This window comes from Phodopus roborovskii, unplaced genomic scaffold, assembly GCF_943737965.1.
Source record: "Phodopus roborovskii unplaced genomic scaffold, PHOROB, whole genome shotgun sequence".
Classification (NCBI taxonomy): Eukaryota; Metazoa; Chordata; class Mammalia; order Rodentia; family Cricetidae; genus Phodopus; species Phodopus roborovskii.
Genome location: NW_026126531.1, coordinates 591,048 through 599,019, shown reverse-complemented (window position 1 = coordinate 599,019; position 7,972 = coordinate 591,048). Strand labels below are relative to the sequence as shown.

Below are 7,972 nucleotides of genomic sequence, written 5' to 3'. Positions count from 1 at the left end.
CTGGTATCTGCTTTAATTTCTTTAAAGACACAAAGTTCTTTTTATATAGGTCTTTCACTTTTTTGGTAAGCATTACCTCAAGTTACTTTATGTTCTTTGTGGCTAATGTAAAGTATGATATTTTTCTGATGTCTTTCTCAGCCCATTTGTCATCTGAAAAAAGTAGGGCTATTGATTTTTTTTTTTAGTTTATCTTGTATCCTGCTAGTATGCTGAAGGTGTTTATCAGCTGTAGGAGTTACCTGGTAGAGGTTTTTGGGTTGGTTATGTAAACTATCATATCATTTGCAAACAGAGAAAGTGTGAGTACTTCCTTTCCAATTTGCACTGCCTTGGTCTCCTTTTGTTGTCTTATAGCATTAGGTAGAACTTCAAGTACAATATTGAAGAGATATGGAGAGAGTGTGCAGCCTTGTCTTGTTCCTCATTTTAGTGGAATCGCCTTAAGTTTCTCTCTGTTCAGTTTGATGTTGGCAGTTGGTTTGCTGTTTATTGTTCTTATTATGTTTAGGTAGTTCCTGTTATCCCTGATCTCTCCAAGACTTTTATCATGAAAGGGTGTTGAAATTTGTCAAAGGCTTTTTCAGCATCTAGGGATATGACCCTGTGGTTTTCTTTTTCAGTTTTGTTATATGGTGGTTCACCTTGATAGATTTTTGTATGATAAACCATCCTGCATTCCAGGGATGAAGCCTACTTGGTTGTAGTGGATGATTTCTCTGATGTATTCTAGGATTCAGTTAGCCAGTATTTTATTGGGTATTTTTGCATCGATGTTCATGAAAGATATTGGTCTGTGGTTTTCTCTCTTAGTTTTGTCTTTGTGAGGTTTGGGTATCAAGGTGATTGTGGCCTCATAAAAAGAGTTTGGTATTGAACCTTCACTTTCTTTTGTGTGGAACAAATTGAGTAGTATTGGTATTAGCTCTGCCTTGAATTTCTAGTTGTATTCATCACAGAAGCCGACTGGCCCTGACCTTTGTTTGGTTGGAAGGCTTTAGAAGACTGCTTCTATTTCATTAGAGGTTATAGATCTATTTAAGTTGTTTGTCTGTTCTTGATTTAATTTTGGTAAGTAACAGTTATCCAGAAAATTTTCCATTTCCTTTGAATTCAAATTTTGTGGAGTACAGGTTTTCAAAGTATGACCTGAAAATTGTCAGGATGTCCTCTGTGTCCTTTGTTATGTGTCCTTTTTTGTTTCTGATTTTGTTAATTTGCATGTTATCTCTCTGCTTTTTCAATAGTTTGAATATAGTTTTGTCTATCTTGTTGATTTCCTAGAAAAACCTACTCTTTGTTGCATTGATTTGTTTGTATTGTTTCCCTGCTTTCTACTTTATTGATTTCAGCCCTCAAATTGATTATTTCCTGGCTTCTACTCCTTCAGGGTGAGTTTGCATCTTTTTGTTTCAAGTCTTTTATTTGTGCTGTTAATTCTCTAATGTGATTTTCCTCCATTTTCTTCATAGGGGCACTTAGTGCAATGAAATCCCCTAAGTACTAGTATGTTGTGTCCTCATTCTATGTGAATTTCAGGTATGGTACAATTGCGCAGTGTTCAGTTTCAATGAGTTTGTCGGGTTTCTGAGATTTGTGTTGTTGTTGAATTCCAATTTTAAAGCATGGTGGTCTGATATTCCCATTTTTTTTTTAATCTGTTGAAATTTGTTATGTCACCTAGTATGTGGTTGATTTTAGAGAAGTTTACATGTGGAGCAGAGAAATCAGAGAAGAGGGTAACTTCTTTTGTGTTTGGATGGAATGTTCTATAGATGTCTGTTAATCCCAATTGAGACATAACTTCTATTAGATTTTTTGTTTCTTTGTGCAGTTTCTGACTGGTGTTGCTGTCTAGCGGTGAGAATAGTGTATCAACGTCTCCCACTATAATTGTTTCATGTTTTATATGAGGTTTGAGTTATAATAGCGTTTCTTTTACAAATTTGGGTGCCTTTGTATTTGGGACATAGATGTTCAGAATGGACACTTTTTGCTGATGGATTTCTCCTATGATGAATATGAAATGACCGTCTTATTCTCTTTTGATTAATTTTGGTTTGAACTCTAACGTATTAGATATTAGGATAGCTACATGCTTCTTGTGTCCATTTGATTGGAAGATCTTTTCCCAGCCCTTTACCCTATGGTAATGTCTATCTTTGAATCTTAGTTGTTTTTATTGTATGTGTGTGTATTTATGTGTATTTGTTTTTTTTTTTTTTCATCTCACATGGGTGTCTTTTAATGAAAAAAAAAAATTTAGAGAAAATACCTGGCTAGGCTGGGATGAGGCAAATGGGAACGCTTCAAAACCCAAAATGGGAGGGAGAACAGGGTTCCTCTCTCAGAGGGCAGGGTGAGTGAGGGAGGAATGGAGCAAGCAGGAAAGTACTCGTGAGTTACATCCCAGTCCCACCCTCAGGAAAAAGAGAAAGAAGTTCCCATCACCCCACACACCACCCACATCACTCCACAACCCAGCAGCGCCTCAGTGTACCCCTCTCTGTTGCCCAACCATGTCTGGGTCAAAGAGGAGGCTGAGAGGAGGGTTAGGGAGTGGTGAGGAGAGCCACACTTCAGTCTGGTTTCCACTCTCTGGCTCTTACAGCAAGTCTGCAGTCATCTGATGCCTGACACAGAAGTGGAGTATGAGGTGGCCACGACAGGGGTGCAGTTGTTGGCAGAGTAGCCTTGCCTCAGCGCCTCAAAGTAGGTTGCCTGCACGGGCTTGTGACATTGTGGCCCTTTGATGGCATCTTCTATTTTAAACCACTCTCTCTTCCAATGTTCATGGAGTCTTCCCAGTCTTCCAGCACTTCTGTGACAATAAGCACCTACACGTACGTCCTGTGCTTCCTCTCCTGGTTCTCAAAAATTCCAACCAACCTTCCTAAGGTCCCTTTTACTCCAGCCTCCTCACAGACTTCATGGACCGCGGCCACACTCGGCTCCTCCTCAGGCTCCATGCCTCCTCCAGGGACAATCCATCTGTCTGGATGGCGGCTACTGCTCACAAGCAGCACCTCCTCCTGGCTCTCGCTGCGGAAGCACAGGCACGCAGCCCGCTTCTTGTAGCCATCGCAGTCATAGGTGCGGGTCTGGTTCGACTTGAGCTTCATCATCCTCTGGGCCCTGGGGTGGTGCCTTGTGGGGCCTCAGAGTTGGGAGAGGGCAGGCTGCTGCGATGGCCGAGCGCATGATGCATGCCCCTCCGGCTCGGCCATGGCGGGGGAGGAGGGTCTGTGTGTCCGCTATACAGCTCTTACCCCAGCCCAGGCCCTGCACCGGAGGAGTCACAGCCACCATTGCCACCCCCACCGCCCCCTCTGTCCGCTGCCCCCAACGACCGGCCCTTGTATGTGTATTTGTATTGTGTGTGTTAGCCTGTGTGTTTTTATAGGTGAGATAAAACCATTAATGTTTTGGGAAAGTAAGGACCATTGATTGTTAATGCTTGTTTGTTTTAGATTTGTTATTGGCGGTGGTATTGTGAATATATTTACCCTTGGGTTCTGGTATAGTGAGATTATCTATTGCCTATGTCTTTGTAAGTGTAGTTAACTTCCTTGGGTTCAAGTTTTCTCTTCAGAACTTTCTGTAATGCTAGATGTGTAGATACATATTTTCAAAATCTGGCTTTGTCATTAAATATCTTGTTTTCTCTGTCAATATTGATTGAGAGTTTTGCTGGGTATAGTAGTCTGACAGGGCATCCATGGACTCTTAGTACTTGTAGAACATCTCTCCAGGACCTTCTGGCCTTGAGGGTTTCCATGGTGAAGTCAGTTGTAATTTTGAAAGGTCTACCTTTAAATGTTACCTGTCTTTTTCCTTCCCTGTTCTTAATTTTCTTTCTTTATCTGTATCTTTGGTGTTGTGATTTTTATGTGTCAAGGGGTTTGTTTTTTTGGTCCTGTCTATTTGGTATTCAGTATGCTTCTTGTACTCTCATGGGCATATCCTTCTTCAGATTGGGCAAGATTTCCCTCAGTGATTTTGTGAATATGATTTCTGCAAATTTGAGCTCAGCTGCTTCATCTTCCTCTATGCCTATTATTGTTAGGTTTGGCATTTACATGGTGTCCCAATTTTTCTGGATGTTTTGTGTTAAGTATTTATTGGATTTATGATTTTCTTTGGTTGATGAATCTATTTCCTCTAGTTTATTTTCAGTGCTTGAGATTCTTTCTTCCATCTCTTTTATTCTGTTGTTTATGCTTGTGTCTGTAGTTCCATAATGTTTGCCCAGTTTTTCTATTTCCAACATTCCTTCAGTTTGTATTTTCTTTATTGTCTCTATTTCAGTTTTCATGTCTTGAACAGTTTCCTTCACCTGTTCAATTGTTTTTTCTTGGCTTTATGTATTTTCTTTTTCTTTAAGGCATTTGTTCATTTCTTCCAGTTTTTTCTTTGTTTTTTATTCCATTTCTTTAAGGGATTTTCTCACATAGTCTTTGAGGGCCTCTATCATTTGTATGACGATATTTTTTAAGTCATTCTCTTCTGCTTGATCTGCTTTGGGGTGTTCAGGTCTAGTTGGTGTAGAGTCCCTAGATTCTGTGTATTATGCTTGTCTTTCTATTGTTAGATGTTTTCTTGTATTGCCATCTTCCCCTTGTTTCTTCCAGTAGGTGCAGGTGAGGCCTATCTCTCTTTATGGTACTCCCCGGGGTGGGCTTTTTGGGAAAGAACTTTGATGTCTGTAGATCCAGGTCCTCCAAGATCTCTAGGAGGTTTCCCTCAGTCAGTCAAAGATCAAATTCCAGCAGAATACTGGTGATGAATGTCAAAGATCCAGCAGGCTGGGACACAGGATGTTCCTGTGTGTATAGGCAGATCTAGCACAGGGGCCTGGGACTCTCCAGCAGAAGCCTGGGGATGGGGGTCCAGGATCCTCCCCACAGGGACTCAGGATGGCCCTGAGGGGATAGATTGATCTCTGGGAAGGGCCAGGATCTCCAGTAGAGGACTGGCAGTGGGGGTCAGAGAATAGGCAGGTGGGGATTCCAGGTGGTCCAGCGTGGATAGGCAGGTCTAGTGTGCTTAGACCAGCACCAGGAATTTCCCTGAAGGTGCAGGATTGTTGGATCCACCCTCTGTCCCACTGATCAACCAGAGGGATGTGATAGTGGGTAGACCATCAAGTTTCATCCAGAAGCAGCTCCAGTGAGGGAAAAAGACAGCCAAGTCATGTGGGACAGGGAACAGGGGAGGAAACCCATTCCTGTTATTCATTCCCATGGTTTGCTGAAAATTTCAAAACTTAACAGGGTAAAATAGATTCCTCAGCTTCTTTCCTTCATCCCAATCATCTGTAACGGTTGGGGACAGTACGTCAGTAGGTAGGTTTTGTGCCAGTGTCTGTCATGATTTTGTTGCTATGAAGAGACACCATAACTAAGGCAACTTATAGATGAAAGAATTTATCAGAGATTACAGTTCCATAGGCTGTAATGGTGAGGAGCATTGAAGCAGGAAGTCAGGCAGAGATGGTAGCTGAGCCCTTAAGTCATATGTTCAAGTGGGAGGTAAAGAGAACTAATTGGAATTGTTGTGGGCTTTTGAAATGTACAATTCCACCCCATAGGGCATGCCTTCTCAAACAAGTTCCTCTTTTAGGGAACCAAGTATTCAAATATATTAACCTACAGGAGATATTCTCATTCAAACTACCACAAGCAGTATTGTATAACAATGCTGATAATCTGGGCCAAACTTTAGAACCTTTATCACTTCTCCAGGCTTTGTGTTCTTTACTTGTGAAATAAAGTCATCAAGATGTGTAATTAACTTTGTCAACTTGACATAACTCAGAGTCACCAGAAAATGCAGTCTCAATGAGGGATTGACTACATTGGCTTTGTCTGTTAGCATATCTGTGGGGGATTGTTTTGAGTATAATAATTAATGTAGGAAGATCCATCTACTTAGGTTAGCACCTCGACAATGGGTAATGAACTACTTAAGTGTAGAGTTTGGGCTGAGCACAAGCAAGCAGACAAGCAAGTGAGCACATACTTTGTCATTCCTCTGCTCTTGATTGTGGATGAGACTTGGAAAGCTGCCTTAGGCTCTTGCTGCTGTGACTTCCCTACAGTGATATTCTGTTGCCTAGAATTGTGATCTAAAATAAACTCTTTCTCTCCCCAAGTTTCTTTTTGTCAAAGTGTTTTACACTAGCAACAGAAAGGAAACTAGGGCAGTTATAAAACTTGCTCTAAAATTTTGACTCTTGAATGTGAAGTGCCTGGAAGAACCAGGCCCTTGGTGGTAGCTACTTTTGAATTAGAGCCAGCTTGGAGTCTAAATTTCAGATATACTTTCCATTGCATTTAAACATTTCCTACTTTCCACTTACACACAAATACCCCAGGTTCTTTGGTATGGAGACCCTGCAAAGAGTCTTGTAAACATGTCTTTTGCCTTCCAGCCTAAACTCCTCATAGACATATGTCTGCACACATATGCCTGAGGAAAAGCTGGCATGAGTGAAAGCACATATTTTCTTCTCATCTAAACAGAGAAGCAAACAGGCAATGGCATTAAGGCAGCCCTGGAAAAATGCCATCTTCACAGAATATTTGTTCTGCTATATTATCATTATACAGCCTGTGGCAAGCTTAGGCACCCTATAGCCTTACAACAAGGGTACTAATAATACATATGTCCAAGATAGCTATGAGGATAAGAGCTGCAAAATAAATAACTCTCATGACACTGAGCCTGGCAAGGAATGGGTATTTTACACATATTTTCTACTTTTCTTGCATCTAAATTGTCAATGCCTTGATATCTCTGACTAGCAGTCATGGTGCTAGAGAGATGGATGAGTGGTTAAGAGTGCTTTCCCTTCTTTCAGAGGACCTGGGTTTGTTTTCTAGCACCCATGTCTGGTGGTTCACAACTGCCTGTACTTTCAGCTCCTGGAAATCCAATGCCCTATTCTGACCTCTATAGACAATTGCCGGCCCATGAGCAAATGCACAGACACACACACACACACACACACACACACACACACACACACACACACACACACTAATAATGATAATAACAATAATAGTGGTAGAAAACAACATTAGTAACATATACCTCATCATTTAAAGCTCAGAAAATGAATAGATTTCCTGATTTGGACAAGGAGGTTGAATGGCTCAAGGTATGGCACTCATCATAACATTGTCATCATTGCTATCTTATTTACCCTAATCCTCAGCCATCATATTATAGTTAGGGGCATTGGCTATTTCTTTTCTTTTTTTTTTTTTTTTGGTTCTTTATTTTTATTTTTTAAATTTTATTTAATTTTATATAACAGTCCAATTAAATGAAAACAAACATTTATACACAATATTTGGGAATTTGGGCATCGTTCTTTCCAAACTACTTCCTGCTGGTAAGGGGCGCTGTCTTGGGGGATTCGAAGAAGATTCAAATATCCTGGCTGTAGTCTGTAGGGCTGTTTTGTCCAGCTGTTTTTAATGTAGGATCAGCTTGTACTCTGTTTCAGGCGGTCTGGCGTGATCAAACCACATTAGTCTGGAAGGAATCCACATCTTTTCATTTTCTGTGGAAACAAAAATAGAAATCCTTTTCCCCAGTAACTTGTCCTTCAACTTAAGCTTTGGAGTCAAAGCATTTTTTTTTTTTTTTAGTTTAATATATTATTTTACATGTCGATCCTAGTTCCCTCTCCCTCCCTCCCTCCTTCGCTCCCTCACCCCCCAGCCCTCCCTCCTTCCTTCCCTCCCTTTTTACCCTCTCGGGCATTGGCTATTTCATAGTGTTTATTCTGCCAAGCTCTACATATTCCTCCAGAAACAAGCTCTGTGTCAGTTTTTTTTTATTTTCTGTTTAAAACATCATGACAAAAACCAACTTTATAGGGGGAGCATTATTTTGGCTTATACTTCCCATTGCAGTCCATCACTGATGGACTCAGGGCAGGAACTGAAGCAGAATCCATAGA

At 40.8% G+C, this 7,972-nt stretch overlaps 1 pseudogene; it reads right to left on the bottom strand.

Moving 5' to 3' along the window:
- Positions 1-2,259: 2,259 nt before the first annotated feature.
- On the bottom strand, positions 2,260-3,133 carry LOC127232532 (diphosphoinositol polyphosphate phosphohydrolase 1-like; annotated as a pseudogene).
- Between the last annotated feature and the right edge of the window lie 4,839 nt (positions 3,134-7,972).